Source organism: Bos taurus, chromosome 27, assembly GCF_002263795.3.
Source record: "Bos taurus isolate L1 Dominette 01449 registration number 42190680 breed Hereford chromosome 27, ARS-UCD2.0, whole genome shotgun sequence".
Taxonomy (NCBI): Eukaryota; Metazoa; Chordata; class Mammalia; order Artiodactyla; family Bovidae; genus Bos; species Bos taurus.
Genome location: NC_037354.1, coordinates 43252976 through 43278737, shown reverse-complemented (window position 1 = coordinate 43278737; position 25762 = coordinate 43252976). Strand labels below are relative to the sequence as shown.

General features: G+C 43.1%; 1 long non-coding RNA gene across 1 annotated transcript in view; it reads right to left on the bottom strand.

The window, feature by feature from the left end:
- Positions 1-25762, bottom strand: part of LOC132344080 (uncharacterized) — a 74189-nt gene that overhangs the window by 23316 nt on the left and 25111 nt on the right. The window contains exon 2 of the long non-coding RNA XR_009493198.1: positions 24932-25045. This is a non-coding gene — a long non-coding RNA (uncharacterized lncRNA). The remainder of the gene's footprint in view (positions 1-24931; positions 25046-25762) is intronic.

Below are 25762 nucleotides of genomic sequence, written 5' to 3'. Positions count from 1 at the left end.
TAACACACAGGACAGACCTTGTTAGGTTTCATTTAAACAGTTTGCAGCTACATTCATAAATGAGACGTCTTGAAATGTTTCTTTCCTTTACGGTCTTTGTCAGTTTTTGATGTTAACACAGTTTTACACCATTAAAAAACAAAACAAAACAAACAAACAAAAAAAAAAACACGTATCTTGAAACTAAAATTGACTGAAAGGAAAAAAGTTTGTTCATTTGTGTCTGACTCTTTGTGATCCCATTCACTGTAACCCACCAGGCTCCTCTGTCCATGGAATTTTCCAGGCAAGAATACTGGAGTGGGTTTCCACTTCTCCAGGGGACCTTCCTGACCCAGGGATTGAACCCAGGTCTCCTGCATTGCAGGCAGATTCTTTACCATTTGAGCCACCAGGGAAACTGACTGAACCTTGATCAATTTTCTTTTTACTTGGGATTGTGGACAAGGAGAGGGAGAAGGGAGGGACAGGAAGCTTGACCAAGTCAGTGGTGCTCCAGCAGTTTGACCTCGTGGACATTTTCCGTGTTTATAACTACTGAAGACCTCAAAGAGTTTCTGTTCCTATTGGTTACATCTATGGATATTTACCATATTAATTTCAGTAAGAGAATATCATTTGCATAATACTAGTTCTCTGGAATTTGTAGAGAGTCCATTTGTGACTTTACCATAAATAAGTTTATGCAAGTTTACTAAGTCCAGGAAAGAATGTATAGTGTCTATTTGTTGGAAGATATATTTTATGCACATTAATTTGACTTTATAAATTCTGTGGTTCCATTATGTTACATTCTTACAAACGCTGTTGTCTCTTTTTGTAGTCTTTATCTATATGTTTTGAAAGGGCTGTGTTGAATTCTCCCAAAGTGTAATAATTTTTATTTTATGGTTTATGGATCTTGCTGAGGTTGTTAAAAGTATGAAAGTCTTGAGAGTCATATACTCTTTGTGTGCTGTTTTCTCTAACACCGAGTGATATTCTTCTTTATCTGTTTTATATTTTTTGTTCCTAAGTACTTAACATTTCAGTCTTTATTTTCAAAATTTCTCTAGCCTTAGATTTTAGGTGTCATTCTTATCGAATGTATATGGCTTAGCTTTCGTTTTAATCCTATCTAAAAATCGCTTCGTTTTAGTAAATGAATTTAATCAATTTACAGTTATTGTATGACCAAGCAGGACCCTAAGAGGTCTTCCTGGAATAGACCCTTCCTCCTTGCCCTCTGCTTTAACTGGTCTCTGAAGTACCTAGATAATAGCATCTGATGTGCGTTCCCTGAGTTGTTCCAAGATGCACAAACCCCCACTAAAGGGAAGATGCTAGCTAGCTACTTGATGATAAGCAGATAGCCCCCGGGCCTCCTGGAGCCTAAGGGTTGATACTGTTAACTCCTGTGATGCCATTTAGTTACCTCACCATCAACCAGTCAGAGAACTGCACACTGTCTGATCACACACCCTGGAACTCCCCCATCATCTGACCTTTAAAAATGGTTTGCTGAACCCGTTTGGGGAGTTCAGGGTTTTGAGCAGAAGCTGCCCTGGATTCCTTGCTTCTTTTCCTGCAGTAAACGCTTCACGTTCTTTCACAAGTGTCGGTAGAGTGGCTTTACTGCACACGGCCCAGCAGACCCAAGTTCGGTTCAGTATCAACTGTTGATGTACCCAGCCTTGACTCTATCTCCAAAGTTGTGTAATAACCTTGGCCCCTGTGGTGTGCACAGATATGCCCGTGGACTGTCTCCTGAGCAAATATCTTTTCATGTTCTTATCTCTTTTTGTTTAATATTCAAATTCCTATAACATATTTACCTCTCAATACAATGTTTTTGTGTGATGCTTATGTAGAATAAAATTTCTGTGTGTGTATGCACAGAACACAATCCTTTTAGCAAAACTTTATGTGGGAAATTTCTTGAGCCATATTCTAAATACATGAAATACCTAGTCAGTATTTGAGGACTCACATGGACACACAAGCTTCCCGTCTTCCAGTGCGAAGATTGTCCCACTGGAAGACGGGAAGCTTAGCCATTTAGGACCAGGCTCCCCTGCCCAGGAGGCTTTGAGGCTTGCCCTAAGGACATTAACCCCTCATGGACATGTTTCCATGTGCAAGAGGAGCTGTCAGTGTGTGAGGCTCCTCCGTATGCAGGTGAAAATAGATGGACTGAAGGACAGACTTCAGGGCATCGGTGATGTCTATTACAGCCTTGAGTCCCATTCCCGGCTGTCTTATCCCTGTGAAAATTCATCATGCTGTCCACTCGTGTATGCATGCCTTTCTTCAGTAAAAACCTTGACTTAAATAGCTTTGTAGGAAATATATGAACTATTAACAGGGTGTCATTTCAGAAAGAAGAATAAAAACAGAGATACCTTACATTAAGACTGAAACTTTCCCCAACTATCCTGGCTGGAGTTTCAGGATGACCCAATCTGCTTTGGCTTGCCTCACCAACAATAGCATCTCAGAATTCCTGATGTGACATCAGTGTTTTGGCGACAGGGAGAACGATGCTGGCCGAGCGGTTCAACTCAGGCTTACAAATACAGTTACTCATTTGGTCAGCTACTCACTTGTTTACTGAGAATTTGCTGAACTCCCAGTTGTTTAAGGACTGTGCACAGCGCTGGTGATAAAATGATGATCAAGTTCTCCCTCAGCCTTCAGGGAGCTCATAGACCAGGAAGGAGAGTAGATATGCGGTCAATTTAAGTGTGACATAGAGGGTCAAGAAAACAGAAGCGTAAGTAAAGTTCCATGAGCATCACTTTGGTCCAAGAAGTTTGGGAAAGGCATTGAAAAGACATTCAGAGTAGTCAGATTTTTGTACCTATGTTTTCTTAGGTCAGTATCACAAGGCAATAGATACAAAAAGCAAAAATAAATCAGGACCTAATCAAACTTGCAAGCTTGTGTACAGCAAAGGAAATCACACAGAAAAGGAAAAGGCAACCAACAGAAAAGGAGAAAATACTTCAGAGAAGGCAACGGCACCCTACTCCAGTACTCTTGCCTGGAAAATCCCATGGACAGAGGAGCCTGGAAGGCTGCAGTCTGTGGGGTTGCTGAGGGTCGGACATGACTGAACAACTTCACTTTCACTTTTCACTTTCATGCATTGGAGAAGGAAATGGCAACCCACTCCAGTGTTCTTGCCTGAAGAATCCCAAGGACGGGGGAGCCTGGTAAGCTGCCATCTATGGGGTCGCACAGAGTCGGTACAGCAAAGGAAATCACACAGAAAAGGAAAAGGCAACCAACAGAAAAGGAGAAAATAATTGAAACCATGCAATCCACAAGAGCTTAATTTCCAAAATGTACAAACAGCTCATACAACTCAACGACAACAAAACAACCCAATCAAAAATTGGGCAGATCTAAACAGATATTTCTCCAAAGAAGACATACAGATGGCCAATAAGCACATGAAAAGATGCTCAAAATTGAAAATTATTAGAGAAGTCCAAATCAAAATTACAATGAGGTACCACTTCACACCAGTCAGAAAGGCCATCACTAAAAAATTTACAAATAACAAATGCTGCAGGGGGTGTGGAGAAAAGGCAACCCTCGTACATTGTTGGTGCGACGTAAGTTGGTGCAGCCACTATGGAAAACAGTCTGGAAATTTCTCAAAAACTAAAAGCATAAAGAATATATGATCCAGCAATCCCGCTCCTGGGCATATACCCAGACAAAACTATAGTTAAAAAAGATACATTCAACCTTATGTTCATAGCAGCAGCATTCACAACAGCCAAGACTTGGAAGCAACTTAAATGTTCACCCACAAATGAACGAATAAAGAAGATGTGGTACATATACACAATGGAATACTGCTCAGCCACTTAAAAAGAAGGAAGAATGCCATTTGCAGCAGCAGCGATGGGCCTAGAGGAGATCATGCTGAGTGAAGTACGTCAGAGAAACACTGGATGAGGTCCCTTGTATGTGGAATCTAAACTATGACAGAAATTAACTTTTCTATGAAACAGAAACAAACTCACGGACACAGAGAGCAGACTTGTGATTGCCAAGCGGGAAGGAGGGTGGGGTGTGCACTGGGATTTGGGTCAGCAGATGCAAACTATTATATACAGGATGGAGAAACAAATGGCCCTGCTGCAGACCACAGGGAACTATACTCACTACCCTGTGACCAACCATCGTGGGAAAGAACATAAAAAAGAATTTTATATATATATATATTAAAGAATTATATATATATATGTAATCAATATATATATATTCAATCATGTATATATATACATGATTGAATTACTTGACTGTACAGCAGAAATTTCTGCTTTATTGACTATGCCAAAGCCTTTGACTGTGTGGATCACAATAAACTGTGGGAAATTCTGAAAGAGATGGGAATACCAGACCACCTGACCTCCCTCTTGAGAAATCTGTATGCAGGTCAGGAAGCAACAGTTAGAACTGGACATGGAACAACAGACTGGTTCCAAATAGGAAAAGGAGTTCGTCAAGGCTGTATATTGTCACCCTGTTTATTTAACTTATATGCAGAGCACATCATGAGAAACGCTGGACTGGAAGAAGCACAAGCTGGAATCAAGATTGACGGGAGAAATATCAATAACCACAGATACGCATATGACACCACCCTTATGGCAGAAAGTGAAGAGGAACTAAAGAGCCTCTTGATGAGAGTGAAAGTGGAGAGTGAAAATGTTGGCTTAAAGCTCAACATTCAGAAAACAAAGATCATGGCATCCGGTCCCATCACTTCACGGGAAATAGATGGGGAAACAGTGTCAGACTTTATTTTTGGGGGCTCCAAAATCACTGTAGATGGTGATTACAGCCATGAAATTAAAAGATGCTTACTCCTTAGAAGGAAAGTTATGACCAACCTAGATAGCATATTCAAAAGCAGAGACATTACTTTGCCAACAAAGGTCCGTCTAGTCAAGGCTATGGTTTTTCCAGTGGTCATGTATGGATGTGAGAGTTGGACTGTGAAGAAGGCTGAGTGCCGAAGAATTGATGCTTTTGAACTATGGTGTTGGAGAAGACTCTTGAGAGTCCCTTGGACTGCAAGGAGATCCAACCAGTCCATTCTGAAGGAGATCAGCCCTGGGATTTCTTTGGAAGGAATGATGCTAAAGATGAAACTCCAGTACTTTGGCCACCTCATGCAAAGAGTTGACTCATTGGAAAAGACTCTGATGCTGGGAGGGATTGGGGGCAGGAGGAGAAGGGGACGACAGAGGATGAGGTGGCTGGATGGCATCACTGACTAGATGAACGTGAGTCTGAGTGAACTTCAGGAGTTAGTGATGGACAGGGAAGGCCTGGCGTGCTGCGATTCATGGAGTCGCAAAGAGTCGGACACGACTGAGCGACTGAACTGAACTGAACAGCAGAAATTAACACACCATTGTAAATCAACTACACTTCAATACAATAAATTTTTAAAAATTAAAAAATAAAACCAAAGTAGGATTTTGATGTGATGAAAAGCAGAGACAGACAAGAACAGAGGTGGGAGGCTGCGCCCCGAGTCGGGATGTGGCCCGCAGTGGAGGGAGGCCTAGGCTCCAGACAGTGAGGAGAGGAAGGAGCTGCAGTAGCCGGTGGTGTCATACGGTAAGGGACCTCTGATCATGCGTTACTGTGCCGAGAATCTATTCTGTAGATAAAGAATACAGAAAAGGTGTTTAAGTGAGGAAATTACATCCACAAACCAGCATTTTCGGAAATTGAGACTTCAACTGGAGGATGAGCTGGAATGAGAAGAATGAGGTCAGTGGAGGAGCTTCAAAAGGCTTCCAGGGACAGGGATACGGCTGTGTGTTTAGGAGAGCTTAGACCTGTTCTCTCTACAACGTTTAAGTTTCACCACTAGAGGTTCAGTCATGGCCCCAGGCAGGCAGGCAAGGAGCTATGCTAACAATATGCACCTTTGTTATACAAATAAAGGAAGATACAGCCCTCTCTGGAAATCTAAAATATATCTACAGAGGTGAGATGAGGCAAAGAAGCACGATTTAAACACCCCCGTTACAAAATCAAGTAAAACAGTAAAGGAGGAAATGAGCCAATAAAATAGAGGTGAATGTGTAAGGAACAGATAAGGGTGTTTTATTGGCTAAGCTATTAAATTAACAAAAAAAGAAAACCCAGCTCTTGTGAGGGAAAAGTCACTCGGTGCACAGCTTTGTTTCACAAAAAAAGGCATGCACAACAGATCCAAAGGACACGAAGCACAGGCCCTTCCCTGGGACTTCAGAGAGGTCTGATTTGTGTGTAAAATATACAGAACAAATAACAACCAAAAATTAAAAAATTTCCTCGTGAGAAACAGTTAAACTTCCAATAAATAAAGCTGTCTTCCAAGGAGTAAATTTATAAGGAGATGGAGGGACTCTACGGGCCAAGAGGCTGCTTAACAAAATCTCAAGAGAAACACAGACACACACAAACTGCTTGTATATTCAAGAGAGATTTACCGAGCACCTTCTAGAGGTGGAGACCCAGTGATGAATAAAACATATAAAACCCTGCTCTCATGAAACAATCATTCTCATCTTTTCAATCTGTCTGTTCTTTCTCTTTCTTTTAATTTTTTTAAAAATTTTTTGGCTATGGACCAGTTTTTTTTTAAGTCTTTACTGAATTTGTCACAATATTGCTTCTGTTCCATGGTTTGGCTTTTTGGCCATGAGGCCTGTGGGACCTTGGCTCCCCACGCAGGGGTCGGACCCACACCCTCTGCACTGGACGGACGACAGCCAGGGAAGTCTCCCAAACATTCTTCGATGTTCGGAAACACAAGTCCTGTCTCACTCCTCCTGCTTAACCCCCTCAGTGGTGTCCAAGCATGAATTCTGTGGGGGAAGAAAATTTGCCACCTCAAAATTATAATGCAGATGATTTCCAGCTGCAAATGATCAAGACCCAAGGGACTCAAGAAGAACCTCTGACTTCCCCCTTAGCTGTCCAAAGAATTTAGATCGAAGGTCTCCCACAGGAGCACAGCTGTCGTTGGTGATAATCTGCAGTGAACATGGTCTGGTGGGAAGCTCTGGGTCCTCCTGTCTCTGCTGGGCCACCAAACACTTGTCTACCTCACATTTGCTCTTTCCTCTTCCTGTGAATTGCCTTCCTTGACCTTTGAAGTCCCAAACCACCACCCTCAACATCCTCCTTTGTCTTTAGCCAAAGATGCTATTTAAAGGGAGAGTTTCAGCCAGTTCAGCAAGTTAATCAGTTTTCCTGCATCTTCCTCATGTGTATGCGTGTTATAAATTTTGTCTGATTTTCTCCTGTTATCTATCTCATGTCAGTTTAATTTTACAGCAGCCAGAATAGTCAAGGAGAGTAGAGGGAAATGTCTTCCTTGCTTAGTACTGTTGGCTGGAAAAAAAAAATATATATATATATATGTGTGTGTGTGTGTGTATGTATATATATATATATATATATATATATATATATATATATGTATATGCAACCTAAAAGTTGAAGTGGTGGTGGTTTAGTTGCTAAGTCATGCCTGACTCTTTGGGACCCCATGGACTGTAGCCCGCCAGGCTCCTCTGTCCATGGGATTCTCCAGGCATGAATACTGGAGTGGGTTGCCATGCCGTCCTCCAGGGGATCTTCCCGACCCAGGGATTGAACCCAGGTCTCCAGCATTGCAGGTGGATTCTTTACCAACCGAGCCACCACGGAAGCCCTAAAAGTTAAGAACTGTTTTATTCGACAGATCTTCTGAGGACTTAAGTCCAAAAAAGGAGCCTCTCAGATCTTTCTAAGGGTCCGCTCCAACGAAGGGAGGAGCCAGGATATACAGGAGTTTTCACAACAGAAAACTACCAGCTCCCACTGCTCACGTGCACCCCGTTCAGCAGGTTCTCAGTAAACCACCCATGGCTGGCGGCAGTGTGGCAGTGGCGATCTTGGTGGTGAAGGACGGCTAAATGAGCCTTCCTGCACTGGAGCCGGAGGAAGCAAGTCTGTGCACAGGCCGACAACCTCAACCCACGACCTCCAACTACCAGCTCAGAAAAAGTGAGAAAGGAAATCACATTCTGCTCCAGGCTTTCACCTGTGACTTGCAAGTTACCCGTTCCCCCTTCAACCTTCTCTGAGCACAAGGCCCTGCTGGTTTTGATCAGTATTTCCCCCACATTGAAATGTAAACAGCAGTACATCTGTGCATTCGTTCATTCATTTAGATTTTGAGCTAGACTCCAAGATTTGTTGACACTCCTAAACCTTCTACAAATCTCCCACGTCACTAAAAGCATCAAAGCTGACTCTGAAGTCTTTAGACGCACTGTTTTGCCTCCAACCTGGTGGCAAGGAGGGTTCAGGTGACGTCTGTGTGGCCTTTTAGTCCCAACAGGATTTAAAGTACAAGTGCTGAGGCTCACGCACAGGCGCGGCGTGATCTGAACCCGGAAAAGCGCTCCTGCGCCTTTGATGGCCTGTCGATGCCCAGTGCTGAACTCAGGTGCACCGACTTTCCAATCAACCGTGTCTGGGTTGGTCAGCTCAGAAAGGCGACCTCAGCTACGTAAACACTCCTGACAATCTACTTGTAACGCGATAAGTCAGTCATAAAAGAAAGAAAGGAAAAAAAAAAAAGCAGATTTAAACTGCCTCTCAGCCTCTATTTTTGTGATAGAATGGAGAGTTTTAGCTGCTTTGAGAATGATTACAATGTGAATATACTAGCAGGAGTAGAATGTAAAACCAAAATACAAAAGAGCTTTCAAAGTATCCCTTGTTTACATTGAAACAAAGGACGTCAGAACGAATGAAAACTGCTCACTCCTACAGAGGCAGGGGGAAGACAGCGTTTGGGTCACAGAGAGGGCCGTCCGGGCCTCTGGCCTCCTGGGAACAGGCTGAGAAGGGGAAGAGTGGGTCCCAGCGCCCAGCCTGAAGTCGCCCCCACCAGCCGGCAAACCCAGAGACGGGGCCGCAGGAGACCATCACAGCCAAGGCGGCCGTGGGCCCGGGCCCGGGCCGTCTCTCCGTGGCTCAGCCTCTCCGTTCCCTTCTGGGAAACGAGAAGGCGGGAGAGGACCCCCGTGGTTCCTGCCCTTGCTGTCATTCCAGCAGCTTGCTGTTTACCACCTGCAGGAAATCACAGGAATAAAAACAATACTTTCCCCTCCTTTCGATGAGAAGTAAAACATGAATTATTTACATTCAAATTTTAAAAGATCAAGTAGAACTTCCCCCCTTCTGCCTGTCCCTGGTTCTCCCAATAGCATGCTTTCAACCTACTTCCATGGAATTCAGGGCCTAAAGATGTTCCTTCCAAACTGTACCTTCCACAGGTGCTATTTGACAGCATTTCCATTTTTAATGAATGAGTGTGTGTTTTCTTTAAGAAGCTGTCTTCGGTCGCTTTTTCTCTCAGGAATCTATAAGTATTTTATGTGTGCAGAGTTTTTAAGCTAATATTTACATTATATTATTTAGAGAGTATCTGCCTTAAGACAGTTTCATCTGTGACCCTACATTTATAGCTTTTTAAGCTTAGAATTGCAATACCAATCGATGCTCACATTTACCACAACTGAGAGGTGACTACCTAAGAACACATTCCATACTGGGACAGAAAGCTTATCTACAGCATGTGTGCATAGTGAAAACACTTATTTCATCGTTCACTTTTATTTTTGGAGATATTCTTCAGTGTTTGAATTTCTTTTGCACCAAACTATACTTGAAACGGGTAACCATGCATGGCCCATAAAATGAACCCTCTTTCCACAAAAGTCAATGAAATCTTTTCTTTCTGAAATTAATGCCTTATGATTTGAGTCAACATGAATCAAGAATGAAAGATACTGAACCCACCTCCCTGTAAGATTACGTTGTCCCACGCCTCCCACAAAGTGAGGAAAAAGAAAGTTGGAGCAAATGACCAGGTCAGGCCAGTACAAAGACTGGGAAAAGAAAGCTGTTGTGCTGATGGGGGAATTTTATTCTATTTTTCTAGAATCAGATGATGGATTTGTCTCATCATTAAAAAAAAAAATCTGTTTAAGTATAGTTGATGTACAGTGTTCTGTCCACTTCAGGTATACAGCAAAGTGGTTCAGCTATATGTATATATAATAAATATATACACACATACACATTCTTTTTCAGGTTCTTTTCATTATAGGTTATTGTGGGACATTGAATATCACTCCCTGTGCTATATGATAGGTCCCTGTTGGTTATCTACTTCATATACGGCAGTGTGTCAAATGATGTGATTTAATATTCCTCTGAATTAGAAAATTAAACAGGCTTGGTGATACTGACACCACAAAGTTTTATCTGAACAAGAGAACTAGGTGGGCCTGGCCTTATAGTTCAGTCCTAGATCTGCCACAGTGGAATCTGGAAGAAACTCTGCCCTGAACGTGGTCAGAATTTTAAAGACTTTGCATCCTGTAACACTGAAACCACCAAATGAGGTCAAGTAACAACAAAAATAAAAATAGATTAGGCTATATCGAAGTTGAAAACTTCCGTGCATTAAAAGACACAATCAGCAGAGTGAGAAGGCAACCTGCAGAATGGAAAAAAATATTTGCGAATCATGTATCTGAAAATCACCAGGTAAGTAAAGAACACTTAAAACTCAATAACAAAAGCAAACAGCCTGCTTAAAAAACTGGCAAAGTACCGTATAGGCACTTCCCCAGGGAAACCAATGGCGGACTGGTGGTCCGGGGTGAATCTGCCTGCGGGTGCCGGGGACATGGGTTCACTCCCTGCTCCGGGAGAATTCCTCATCTGCGGAGCAACCAAGCCTGTGGGCCTCAGCTTGGAGCCCGCATCCTGCCGCTGCCGCCGCCCACGTGCCCAGAGCCTGTGCCCGCAGCAAGAGACGCTGCGCCTCCAACCGGAGAGGAGCCCAGCTTGCTGCCGCTAGAGAACATCTGCATGCCGCAGAAGACCCCGCGCAGCCGTAAACAAATGATTTTAAAATTCTGTTAAATAAAAGAAGACCAATGGCCAATAAACACATGAACAGGTGCTTGATATCGCTCATTTAGGGGAGAGCCAGTCAAAGTCATCGTTGGATCCCCCGCACACCATCAGGAGGGCGGCTACAGAAAAAGAAAAGAGCAAGTGTTGCTGAGGGTGTGGGAAACGGGGACTCCCGTGCACCATCAGTGGGAATGCACGATGCTGCAGCTGCGATGAAAGCTGGATGGCAGTTCTTTAAAAAATTATAGAAAGAGTCAGCCATACAACCCAGCAATTCCACTTCTGAGTCTTTACCCAAAAGAACTGAAAGCAGGGTCTTAAAGAGATATTTGTACACACATGTTCATAGCAGCTCTATTCACAATAGTAACTTAGAAATCTATCAATGAAAGGTTAAAAAAAAAAAAAAGGCTACAAACAACAGAGTTAGGGTTAGCGTTAACAAGGAAGGAAATTCTGACACGTTACACCGTGGATGACCCCTGAGTAGGTACATTACCTACATTATGCTAAGTGAAATAAGCCAGTCACACACAGACAAATACGGCATGATTCTACTCAAAGGAGGAACCTCTTACAAAGTCAAATTCAGAGAAATAGGAGGGGCTTCCCTTGTGGCTCAGCTGGTAAAGAATCCACCTGAAATGTGGGAGACCTGGGTTTGATCCCTGAGTTGGGAAGATCCCTTGGAGAAGGGGAAAGCCTCCCATTCCAGTATTCCGGCCTGGAGAATTCCACGGACTGTATAATCCATGGGGTCACAAAGAGTCCTACACAACTGAGCGACTTTCACTTTCGCTTTCAGAAAGTAGAAAGGTGGTTGCCAGGAGGGAGAGATGGGGAGTTGTTCAATGGATCTAGACTTGCACTTTTACAAGGAAACTTCTGCAGATTAGTTGCAAAGCAATATGGATGAACCCTAACTCTAAATGTGCACACTTGAAAATGGGTAAGATGGAAATTTTTATGTTATGTGTGTTTTACCACAGTTTGTAAAAACTCTTTGACCTGCGTCAGGGATGCATATCAGGCTTTACCCATCACCCGTTACTGGGCTTCTGCTTTGACCAAGTCTAATATTTGCTTATTAAAAATAACGCTGCGGTAAAAACGGTTAACACCTTAAGCTAGTAGGTTAGTAGGTCATAGATTATCAACACATTTAAAGCTATTTAGTCATAAGAATTTACCTTTAAATGTATTGAATTAATGTCAGTTGTTTAGGAAATCTGCCAGGACTTACTGGTTATAAGTGGTCTCAAAATTTTAGATAAATATTTTTCTCAAAGTTTGCCAATATTCTTGAAAGATACTATATTTTGAATTTTAAAATCTGTAATAAGCCTTTTATATAGAAGAAAAACATTTATAAGATTATTATACATACATAGAATATTTATCATCATTTACAACAATATTTAACATCATGTTACAATATTTAACATCATCATGATGCATGTAACATCATTTACATACATATGAGAATATTTAACATCATATTTAACATCATTTAACATCATTTAATGTTTAACATCATTTAATATCTGGATGAGAGCCACTCAGAATTCATGATCAAAAAATTATCAGTCCCTGTTTCAATTTTGTACCAGGCAGAGTCTGCTACGTCTATCCCCATATTTCTCACTTTGCTTTGAATGCTAGGAAGTTGGGGCGGTATTCTTCACCCAGAGTTTTGCTACAATGTTTCTCTACTTTTCCTCTTTTACTTGAGAGGATAGGGATGGGAGCTAGCAGGAGTGGGGCAGGGAATTTTATATGGGTTATTCTGCATGTGATGTCATTGTCCAGATTCCCTTTTTACCAATAAAACTGATGCTTGACTTCTAACTTGACCTGTATCAAATAGTGATTCTTGGCCTCACTATATTCAAGTTTTTCTTGTAAGTTGCAACAAGACTTTTTGAAAGTACAGAGGATACGTAAATAAACAATCTAAACCCGTAATTTCAATGTCAGAACGTCACTGTATTTAGTGCTGAGCACCGAAGGCTGGAGGGACGTCAGAGCCAGAGGAAGTCCACTACTCTCCAGGCCCGTCCTGGGACAAACAAGGTCCAGGCAGGTGACCTCAGTGACCCGAGGCATACAGCTGACCCGTAGCTACACCGCCATCTTCTTATGCAAAATAAAGTGGAAGCATCATATGCGGCTTGCTTTTCTTCCTGGGCAAGGATCTCACTACCTAATTAGTCTCAGGATCTATTATCTCTCAAGCAAACAATGAAACCGAGCTTTAAACGTATTAATAAAATCGGTCTGTACTAGAGTGCACTGCAACCATATGAATCATAAACGTTCAATCTCCAAGTGCAAAACTCATTCTTACTATTTTCCAATAAAAGTTTATTTTAAATTATTCACTCTTACCCTAATAAGAGCTCTGTTCTCCAGAATTGTTACCTGCTTTATTCATTTATATCCTTGAGGGGGAAAAAAGCTAATTTAAATTGATACTTGTTACCATTTAACCTACTTCTAGAATTTACCCTAAGGAAATCAGTGAGAAATAAATGAAATAAGTATGTACAAAAATGTTAATAAAACTATTTTTTTTAGATGCAGAATATTTTTATAAAAAGAAAATGGGGATTGTGTGAAATGTCCAACAATAAGAAATTATTTAAATAATATATCACATAAAGGAATTTGGAAAAGCAATTAAAAATCATGATGCACACCTGTAGTCATTGCATGGATAAAAAGACAATCCCATTAGTCTAAACAAACACATATTGTCATACTTTTTTAGTATTCCTAAATACCTTGAAAGATATTCTAAAATGTGCTTGGAGTTGCCTCTATATGACAGGGCAGCAAATGAGTTATATTTTCACATACATATGTGTATAAATATATGTGTGTGTGTGTGTGTGTGGAGATATATATGTACAGAGCCTTCTTACAATTTTTATAAAGAGAAGGTAATATAATCAGTAAAAGGACAACTAAGCTATTTATAGAAAAATTAACTATTTAAATATCTGCAAAATTAACTTACCATAATATCAAATTATAATGAACCCGGCTTAAAAATTCCCAGCAGTAATCATAAATTTATTTTTACAAATATTTATGATACTTTATGATCCAGAGGCTTCCCTGGTGCCTCAGCTGTTAAAGAATCCTTCCACAATGCGGGAGATCTGGGTTCAATCCCTGGGTTGGGAAGATCCCCTGGAGAAGAGAATGGCAACCCACTCCAGTATTATTGACTGGAGAATTCCATGGACTTGTACAGTCCATGGGGTCACAGAGTCAGACATGACTGAGCGACTTTCACTTATGATCCAGTGAGATGTTTTCCATATTTTCTCTGATTTTTATCTTGCTTTCCTTGCCTTTGTGACCTGTGGTAGAAAGAATACTACTCCCCACTCCAAGGCACCCATATCTTAATACATAGAAGCTGGAAACGTGCATCACGTGGCAGAAGCGAACTGAGATTGCAGGTAAGTGAGGGAGCTAACCCTAACGGGGCTTCCCAAGCAGCACTAGGCTCCAGCGCAGGAGACAAAAGAGACGCAGCTTCGACCCCTGGGTTGGGAAGATGCCCTGGATGGGGGCATGGCAACCCACTCCGGAATTCTAGCCCAGAGAATCCCATGGCAGAGGAGCCTGGTGGGCTCAAAGAGGCAGACACGACTGAAGCTACGCAGCACGCAAATCCTAATACAGTGAAATTACCCTGGATTACTCAGGCGGCCCCGTGTGCTTACAAGGGTCTCTTCAGTGTGGAAGAGGGAGGCAGAAGGTCGGTGTAGGGGAACGCACAGTGAGAAGACTGGATCAGCCACCATGACTTTACAGATGAGGAGGCGCAAGCCCAGGATGCAGACAGCCTCCAGGAGCTGGAAAGGCAAACAGGCACTCCCCTGGAGCCTCTGAAAGGAATGCGGTTCTTCCCGAAGCTTGGTATTAGCCTAGCAAGACCCACTGCATATTTCTAATTTCAAGCACTGTAAGGTATTAGGCAAATTTGTATTGTTTGCAGATGGTGACTGCAGCCATGAAATTAAAAGACGCTTACTCCTTGGAAGGAAAGTTATGACCAACCTACATAGCATATTCAAAAGCAGAGACATTACTTTGCCAACAAAGGTCCATCTAGTCAAGGCTATGGTTTTTCCTGTGGTCATGTATGGATGTGAGAGTTGGACTGTGAAGAAGGCTGAGCACTGAAGAATTGATGGTTTTGAACTGTGGTGTTGGAGAAGACTCTTGAGAGTCCCTTGGGCTCCAAGGAGATCCAACCAGTCCATTCTGAAGGAGATCAGCCCTGGGATTCCTTTGGAAGGAATGATGCTAAAGCTGAAACTCCAGTACTTTGGCCACCTCATGTGAAGAGTTGACTCATTGGAAAAGACTCTGATGCTGGGAGGGATTAGAGGCAGGAGGAGAAGGGGATGACAGAGGATGAGATGGCTGGATGGCATCACTGACTCGATGGACCTGAGTCTGAGTGAACTCCGGGAATTGGTGATGGACAGGGAGGCCTGGCGTGCTGCGATTCATGGGGTCGAAAAGAGTCAGAGACGACTCAGCGACTGAACTGAACTGAACCAATTTGCTGGTAATTTGTAGTCATAGGAAACTAACACAGGCCTTAATACTTTCATATCGCTTTGAAGTTAAGTGTAAAGGTTCTGCTCCTCTTCTAATATTAATAAAAAAAAAACAACTAACATATTATTGTCATGAATATAAAACACGTCCTTGGATCAAGAAGCTACCCTTTATCTTATCACATGTCATTTTACCCGGAAATCTACAGACACACACAGACACACAGACACTCACACCTATGATTGATTCCTTTATCAGTCATTTACCTTTTGAACAAAGTTTTATGTTAGCTTAAACATTTCCATTCATTCCTGGGATCCTGATCTCCAACAGAATAAGTTAAGCGCGCACACTCCTCTCGCCTCCCCTCCGGGCCCATACCATCTTCCCAGGTCTTGCTTACTAAGTCTGGCCAGAGGAGACCCTGACCCAGATTCTCACTCGCTCAAAACTCAAGGTCATTCGGGGAACTCGGGTGCATCTCCTTCTGCAACCACAAGGGGGTGCAGCGCCCACGGAGTAGAGCCAGGTCTGAAGCTGGAGCCGGGCACCCGGTGCAGCTTCGGTCCCGCTGGAACCTTGGGCTCCAACACACCACCACTCACCAGGCCCACCACGCTGGATGGTCTCCCATGTGCCATCCCAGCGCTGGCCACAGCATCTTGCAGAATTCTTGGTGAGAGTGAGCTAAATAGTCATGCTTCCACAGATCCAAAGCCCACATGGACCTTCCTTTTTTCCCAGTCCTCTTTCAGATCTTATGTATTCGAAACAGCAGGTAAAAGATCCTTCCTGAACAGCAACGTCCCGGCCACCTCTACGTGTAGGGCTTCCAAGTGCTTCCAGGATTCCCTACCATCCAGAACCCCCTGACTTCCTGCAGGTAGGGATTTTCTGGCCCCTCTCCCTAGAGCGAAGGAAAGCAAACACAAACAGAAGCAAAAGGTGAATCTTCAGAATGCGTCCCACCACACCCAATAACCAGGACGCATGTGTTGTTTTTGCCAACTACAAACTGGCACTTGCCAAGAGCACTGCCAGCAACTGCACAACAAGCACATTTGCCATCTGCCTCTGGAGTTTAAACTGCCCGCTGCGGCTGCTGACCTTCAGCACTCCAAGAGGGAGTTCAGGCTGGAGGGAGGCACTCTGTGGGATAGGTCTTTAGCTCCTTAGATATTTTCAGGGACAGATTTCATGATCCCAATCCTTCAGTTCGGTCCTCAGTCGTGTCCGACTCTTTGAGACCCCACGGACTGCAGCACGCCAGGCCTCCCTATCCATCACCAACTCCCTGAGTTTGCTCAAACTCATGTTCATTGATGCCAATCAACCATCTCATCCCCTGTCGTCCCCTTCTCCTCCTGCCTTCAATCTTTCCCAGAATCAGGGTCTTTTCCAATGAGTCGGTTCTTTGCATCAGGTGGCAAAAGCATTGGAGTTTCAGCTTCAGCATCAGCCCTCCCAGTGAGCACTCAGGACTGATCTCCTTTAGGATGGACTGGTCGGATCTCCTTGCAGTCCAAAGGACTCTCAAGAGTCTTCTCCAACACCACAGTTCAAAAGCATCAATTCTTCAGCACTCAGCTTTCCATGCATGACTCACATCCATACATGACTACTGGAAACACCATCGCTTTGACTAGACAGACCTTTGTTGGCAAAGTTCTGTCTCAGCTTTTTAATATGCTGACTAGGTTGGTCATAGCTTTTCTTCCAAGTAGCAAGCGTCTTTTGATATCATGGCTGCAGTCACCATCTGCAGTGAGTTTGGAGCCCAAGAAAATAAAGATCCCAATGCTTGCATCTCTTCATATCTGGAAAAGCACTAATCCCTTCATGGTGACATCAGCTCCTCATGACTTGCAGAAAACCTTTTGTAAAGTAAGCACTCGAAGTAAAGTGAAAGTCGCTCAGTCGTCTCCAACTCTTTGTGACCCCATGGAATTCTCCAAGCCAGAATACTGGGGTGGGTAGTGTTGTAGCCACATGTTCCAGGAAACAAACTGACTCAGAAGGACAATGCAGATAGTGGAGTGCAGTTTATTACACTGGTGGGCCCAAGGCGAGTCTCCTCTTAGCCAAGGACCCCAACCAGCTTTTGTGAAAACCTTATATACCCTAAGTGTACATGCCCAAACCCACCTCCCCAAATTCTCTGACATAGTCTGAACAAAGGAAAAGAAAGATACAATTAAAGTTAACCTGTGATTCGTATGCCTTAACCCCGTGATTCGTATGCCTTAAGCCTAGGTAGTTAACAGTGGGCAATTATCAGTAGGCCTGTGATCATACCCCAATAAGCTTAATAGAATTTATGATTCTATTTGGTTACACAGTGTATTCTTTTAGGCGATGGAGAGTCTAGGTATGAGCCCTGGGGCTCTTCCATGGTGGTGAGGGTTGGGGGGCGAGTCTGGTTTTCCAGTTTGTATGTTGTTTCCGTAGATACTGGGCATAAAGCTCAAAGTCCACAGTCCGGCCCAAGATGGAGTCCTGCTGTTCTGTCTGTTTCCTCCTTCAGATAGCCTTTCCCTTCTCCAGGGGATCTTCCCAACCCAGGGATCAAACCCAGGTCTCCTGCATTTTGGGCGGATTCTTTCCCAGCTGAGCCACAAGGGAAGCCCTAAGTCAGCAGTTGACTGCTCTGAATTCCTCCTTCCCCAGAATCTTACATGTTGACCTTTCCTGACTGCCTCTGGAGCAGTCTCTCAGGACAACCTGAAGGGCCGCCTCCTGGGTTGCAGGCCTCATTTTGCCCCAAATAAAACTTAACTCAACGCCTCTCAAGTTGTGCATCATTTTCGGTCAGCATTTTAAACGACAACTCATGTAACCCCACTTGCCTAGTTTGTTCTATTATCTCAAAGCAATTGTGTATGTTGCCGTTTTCTTTTAATAGAAAGATTTTATTTTCTCATTCTGCTGGGTATATGAGGCCAAAGCAGTTTAACAGACAAGGCATGCTTCCTGTCTTCACTTACCCTGTTCATGAAAGAAAGAGTGTGTAATAATTGAGACTTTAAATATTTTCTTTTCTCTTTTCCCCACATTGTCCTTGGAAACTGTGGACAAAGAATGCCTGCCATTTCAGTAAACAAAGCCATCAACCTAACAGCTGCCCAGAGGGGATTCAGAATGGAGACAAACAGGATACTGGCTCTAGATAGCTAAGTGAGTGAAAGTTGCTCAGTCGTGTCTCACTCTTTCGACCATGTAGTCCATGGAATTCTCCAGACCAGAATACTGGAGTGGGTAGCCTTTCCCTTCTCCAGGGGATCTTCCCAACCCAGGGATCAATGGGTTGATCAATGGGTCTCCTGCATTGCAGGCAGATTGGATTCTTTACCAGCTGAGATAGCTAAGGTGCATATCAAAAGAGTGATTTCAATGCAAAGAGATTCTTGCATCTTCCCGTACAGAGATAAGTCTTAAATTCACTAACGTGAGATTCTGGGTTTGTTATATAAGTACCAGTATGCTTTTGATGTTCAACTAGCTGGTTTTTTTTTTTTTTTTTTCAAAAACCCTGTATATCCTGTCCTTTCCTTCCTTTAGTTCTTCTGAGCATCCCTCAGAACTATCTGGGAGGCATTATCCCAGGATCAAGTTTACAGCAAGTTCACTGAAAAAACAGAATTCTCTGCTTCTAGGTTGTGGATTTTTTTTTTCAATCCACAAAACCCACAAAGTAAGTAAATTTTATTTAAAACTGTCAAGCTTAATTTTAAAAAGCTAAACACATTCTACAAATGTAGAATATATAGGCCAAAGGTTTATGTATTCACACATGAGAGAACACTCAGGATGATAAAGCTGGATAAGACAGCATTTGAGAAACAAATGAACACAGTCTGTCTGAGAAAATCTGCTGAAGTGGGGCTGCTAGGTTAGAGAAAGGGTGGGCCAGGGCAGTAAAACTGTAACCATTGTGTTTCTCTACTCATCTGCATCTGAAGCAGAAATCTGTGTCTCTGGGGGACACAAGCCTGCAGGTTAACAAGTAAATTCAGGGAGTCTGGGCTGGCCACGATCAACAGTAGACAGCAAGGCAGAGCTGCATTTCCCTAGGAAACTAAACCATTCTCGGATGGGTTTGTTAAACAATGCCCCGAGAATACATGCCTTCCTCCTTTTGTTTTGTCTCCAAGTTTCTGGTGATTTTTCTTTCCACAATTAGATGGGGACTCTCCTTGCATCCACTTCACTGATTCCCCAGGCAGCACTATCTCCTGATTAATGTTTTAAGTTACTACATCTTTGATCTGCCTTTCTGTTAATGGGAGACTCATTCACCTAATAACGTTTTCAGTTCAGTTCAGTTCAGTTGCTCAGTTGTGTCCGACTCTTTGTGACCCCATAGACTGCAGCACACCAGGCCGCCCGGTCCATCACCAACTCCCGGAGTTTACTCAAACTCATGTCCATCGAGTCAGTGATGCCATCCAACCATCTAATCCTCTGTTGTCCCCTGCCCCTCCTGCTCAATCTTATCCAGCATCAGGGTCTTTTCCAATGAGTCAGTTCTTCACATCAGGTGGCCGAAGTCTAACCCTAACCCTAACCCTACATTCTAGATAGATTTCAACAACAGTTCACATGTCCCAAAGTGCCTTGACAACAATAGTTTCATTTTTATTTAATATTTAAAGAATATTAAAAGAGATATGGGATAATTCAAGAAGAATTGAATGAATTCAAAAGTATTACTCAGTAACTAGATTTCATATGAAAGTAAAATGGTTATTATTATTATTTGATAATTATTTGATAATAATAATAATAACTACTCATTTGATCATCACACAAACCTTAGCTGATAGATTTGTTACAGATTGGGAGACTGAGGCTCAGAGTCATTTCCTCATGTCAGGTGAGCAGAAGACTTTCACCGCCTCTGCATTTTCTGCTGGCTTCACTGCCTTCGGCTATTATGTTTAAAGCATTAGGATTGAAATTTTCCATTTAAAGTTTAGGTTTATCTTGTCTGTAGTTTCAATCTGTGATTTTTAAAAGAAACTGAAGAAATCATTCAAAATCATTTGCTAAATAAAACTCTATAATGGATAGTTATTTAAAATTATAATTAGGGCAAGACACCCTTTAAATAGTTGCTAAATGCTTCTCTTTCTTGTCATCCATTAAATCTGTACTTTTCTGTAAGACTTATGGTTCAAGAAAGCATCCTATTATTTAGCTTTAGTAGAGGAACTGTACAAAAAAGATCTTCATGACCCAGATGATCACGATGGTGTGATCACTGACCTAGAGCCAGACATCCTGCAATGTGAAGTCAAATGGGCCTTAAAAGCATCACTACGAACAAAGCTAGTGGAGGTGATGGAATTCCAGTTGAGCTATTCCAAATCCTGAAAGATGATGCTGTGAAGGTGCTGCACTCAATATGCCAGCAAATTTGGAAAACTCAGCAGTGGCCACAGGACTGGAAAAGGTCAGTTTTCATTCCAATCCCAAAGAAAGACAATGCCAAAGAATGCTCAAACTACCGCACAATTGCACTCATCTCACACTCTAGTAAAGTAATGCTCAAAATTCTCCAAGTCGGGCTTCAGCAATATGTGAACCATGAACTTCCTGATGTTCAAGCTGGTTTTAGAAAAGGCAGAGGAATCAGAGATCAAATTGCCAACATCCGCTGGATCATAGAAAAAGCAAGAGAGTTCCAGAAAACCATCTATTTCTGTTTTATTGACTATGCCAAAGCCTTTGACTGTGTGGATCACAATAAACTGTGGAAAATTCTGAAAGAGATGGGCATACCAGACCACCTGACCTGCCTCTTGAGAAATCTGTATGCAGGTCAGGAAGCAACAGTTAGAACTGGACATGGAATAAGAGACTGGTTCCAAATAGGAAAAGGAGTTCGTCAAGGCTGTATATTGTCACCATGTTTATTTAACTTATATGCAGAGCACATCATGAGAAACGCTGGACTGGAAGAAACACAAACTGGAATCAAGATTTCCGGGAGAAATATCAATAACCTCAGATATGCGGATGACACCACCCTTATGGCAGAAAGTGAAGAGGAACTCAAAAGCCTCTTGATGAAAGTGAAAGTGGAGAGTGAAAAAGTTGGCTTAAAGCTCAACATTCAGAAAACGAAGATCATGGCATCCGGTCCCACCACTTCATGGGAAATAGATGGGGAAACAGTGGAAACAGTGTCAGACTTTATTTTTGGGGGCTCCAAAATCACTACAGATGGTGATTGCAGCCATGAAATTAAAAGACGCTTACTCCTTGGAAGGAAAGTTATGACCAACCTAGGTAGCATATTCAAAAGCAGAGACATTACTTTGCCAACAAAGGTTCGTCTAGTCAAGGCTATGGTTTTTCCTGTGGTCATGTATGGATGTGAGAGTTGGACTGTGAAGAAGGCTGAGTGTGGAAGAATTGATGTTTTTGAACTGTGGTGTTGGAGAAGACTCTTGAGAGTCCCTTGGACTGCAAGGAGATCCAACCAGTCCATCCTAAAGGAGATCAGCCCTGGGATTTCTTTGGAAGGAATGATGCTGAAGCTGAAAGTCCAGTACTTTGGCCACCTCATGCAAAGAGGTGACTCATTGGAAAAGACTCTGATGCTGGGAGGGATTGGGGCAAGAGGAGAAGGGGACGACAGAGGATGAGATGGCTGGATGGCATCACTGACTCAATGGACGTGAGTCTCAGTGAACTCCGGGAGTTGGTGATGGACAGGGAGGCCTGGCGTGCTGCGATTCATGGGGTCACAAAGAGTCGAACAAGACTGAGCGACTGATCTGATCTGATCTGATTGTCAATTCTGAGTTATTTAACCTCTCCAGGTGTCTCCCCTGAGGTTTAGTATCTCAAAGTCCCTGGAAACAGTCTTTCTTTAAAAAAAAAAAAAAATATATATATATATATATATATATATGAGAGAGAGAGAGAGATGTTTCCTTAGTAAAGTATTTAACAGCTAAAGAAGGAATTAGATTTCTCCAAGCTTTGAGGATGGTTAAGGATTTATACACACTGACTGCCAACATTAGAACGCATAAACAAATGGGAGAAGAGAATGTGGACTCGGCAGGAGACAGTCCGCTGAGGATGCCCTAAGTCATAAGGTAGACGACCCAGGAGAGTGCTCTGAGTGACATGTCAGCACGATGCAAATGCTCCCAGACCAGGATGCTCCTCCCAGCTCCGCCCACCTCCTTCCGGTCTCCAAACGTTAAGGGCTCCCTCCACACGGGAGGCCCGTGCGCACTCTTCCGTGGACCGGGGCCCCACCCTCTCTCCTTCTGTCCCCACCTCCCACTGCCCGAGACCTGCTTAGAGCAGCTTCTTCTGGAAATGCGCCTCCATCCCCAGGTCCTGGCTGGGTGTTGACAAGCTCTCCGTTTCCATCAGAGTGTCTCTCCCTCTGCAGGCCCCTCACTTGCCGGCCCCAGCGTTAAACTAAACTGTCCACACAGCACCTATGACATCACTTACACGTGGAATCTAAAATATGCACCAATGAACTTATTTACAAAATGGAAGCAAACTACAGACATAGAGAGCGATCTTACGGTTCAGTTCAGTCCAGTCGCTCAGTCCTGTCCAACTCTTTGCAACCCCGTGAATCGCAGCACGCCAGGCCTCCCTGTCCATCACCAACTCCCGGAGTTCACTCAGACTCAGGTCCATCGACTCAGTGATGCCATCCAGCCATCTCCTCCTCTGTCATCCCCTTCTCCTCCTGCCCCCAGTCCCTCCCAGCATCAGGGTCTTTTCCAATGAGTCAACTCTTCGCATGAGGTGGCCAAAGTACTGGAGTTTCAGCTTCAGCATCATTCCCTCCAAAGAAATCCCAGGGCCGATCTCCTTCAGAATGGACTGGTTGGATCTCCTTGCAGTCCAAGGGACTCTCAAGAGTCTTCTCCAACACCACAGTTCAAAAACATCAGTTCTTCAGCACTCAGCTTTCTTCACAGTCCAACTCTCACATCCATACATGACCACAGGAAAAACCATAGCCTTGACTAGACGAACCTTTGTTGGCAAAGTAATATCTCTGCTTTTGAATATGCTATCTAGGTTGGTCATAACTTTCCTTCCAAGGAGTAAGCGTCTTTTAATTTTATGGCTGCAGTCACCATTTGCAGTGATCTTGGAGAACCAAAAAATAAAGTCTGACACAAAGGGTAAATAAAGGTGGGAGGGAGGGATGAATTAGGAGTTTGGGATGAACTTGATATCGATATACTCTTATCAATATAATACATAAACAAGGACCTACTATATAGTACAAGGAACTATATTCAATATCTTGTGATAAACTAGAATGAAATGAAAAAATGAAAAAAATGGAAATCAGTCCTGAATATTCATTGGAAGGACTGATGCTGAGGCTGAAGATCCAATACTTTGGCCACCTGATTTGTGAAGAGCTGATTTATTGGAAAAGGCCCTAACACTGGGAAAGACTGAGGGTGAGAGGAGAAGGGGAGACAGAGGATGAGCTAGTTGGATGGCATCAGCAACACGATGGCCATGAGTTTGAGCAAACTCCGAGAGTTGGTAATGGACAGGGAGGCCGACTCTTTGTGATCCATGGGGTCACAAAGCGTCGGACACGACTGAGCGACTGAACTGAAGTGATATATACAGTTATCACGTTGGTATACACTAGAAACTACCACAGCAGTGTAAACCATCTCTACTTCAGTTAATTAAGTACGTAAGCTTTCTGAGAGAAGGGACCACAGCTACCTGTATCCCCACCCCTTGAGTCAGCCACTTATATAACGCAGAAGTTACTGGATACATATTTGTTGAAGGAATGTTAACCTCCCAAAGGGCATCTCTGCATCTTGTTAAGTCTAGTCAAAGTGTACTGACCACTGAATACTTCAAAAGCAACGTGTATGGCATTTAAATGAGAGGGTCCCTACTCAAAGGAGTGAAGGATTAGTCTGTACACACGAAAGACAATGACAGTAATAAAGCATGCTTAGTAGCAGGAGGACAGTGTGTCACGCAGACACGTAGTCTTGTGTGTGGATAAAAATGCGAGCAGTTTATGAGAAATAGGAAAGTCTGAGGCATCGTCTCACAATAGCCTTAAATCACCAGAATTCAGAACGATAAACTGGAACAACAGACTCCTCAGGTCACACGAGCCCCCCTGGCACCTGCCAAGCGCAGGCCCAGCACACTGGGCCCGTTTCATGGGGGCCAACGTGGAGGACGCTCTGTTCACAGTCTCCATTCTGTGTTGTTTCCACAGAGCCTTTGTGGCTGAACTTAAAGGGCTGCGTTCTCAGCACACAGTCTTGTTCGTCAGGTCATTATTTTTACAAGCGCAAACCTGCCCGTGTATTCTCTCTGCTACCTGCGTTTTAGTTCCAAACATCCTTCCCAGAGAGGCCCCGGGTCTCCAGAACTCCTGATTCACCTCCGAGCCATGAAACTGCTTTGAAACAAATTATTCTCGCTGTGGCGAGCGCTGGAAGAAAGCATATAGTATATTTGATTCAGATAGAGCTTTCATTATTTTGGCAGTAGGTCTGACTACATACATTTATTACTATAGTTTTCAAACTAATTTTAGAATACAAAAGAAAGCTTGCTTGAGAGCCATGTCTTATTCCAAGGCTCTGGATAAAAGCATCACTTCAGAAAACTGTTTTGTGGACATCTCTGGCGGTGCAGTAGATAAGAATCCACTCCCCAATGCAGGGAACATGGGTTTGATCCCTGGTCCAGGAAGATGCCATATGCTGCAGAGCAGCTAAGCCCACGAGCCACAACTACTGAGCCCACACCCCAGAGCCTATGCTCCAAACAGGAGGAGCCACCACAACGGGGAGCTTGTGCACCGCAGTGAAGAGCAGCCCTGCTCACGGCAACTGGAGGAAATCAAACTGTGACAAAAGAAAACGGTTTTTTGTTTCCTAGTGATATACACTCACGCTATGTCGAAGTGTCCATGTGAATTTTTGTTTGTGAATACGTATGCAACTATTAAGTTATACACACACACCCCATGTACATATATTTCCTATCTGTGTGGCTCCTTCCTTATGCACCATCTCATCTGGATTCCCCAGGATGCTGTTTTGTGACATCATAGTATAAATATACACATCAAATGATAATGTCATCCTTAAACCATGAATTATATTGCCAAAGTAAGGGACCATAAACTCCAATCTTAGAATAT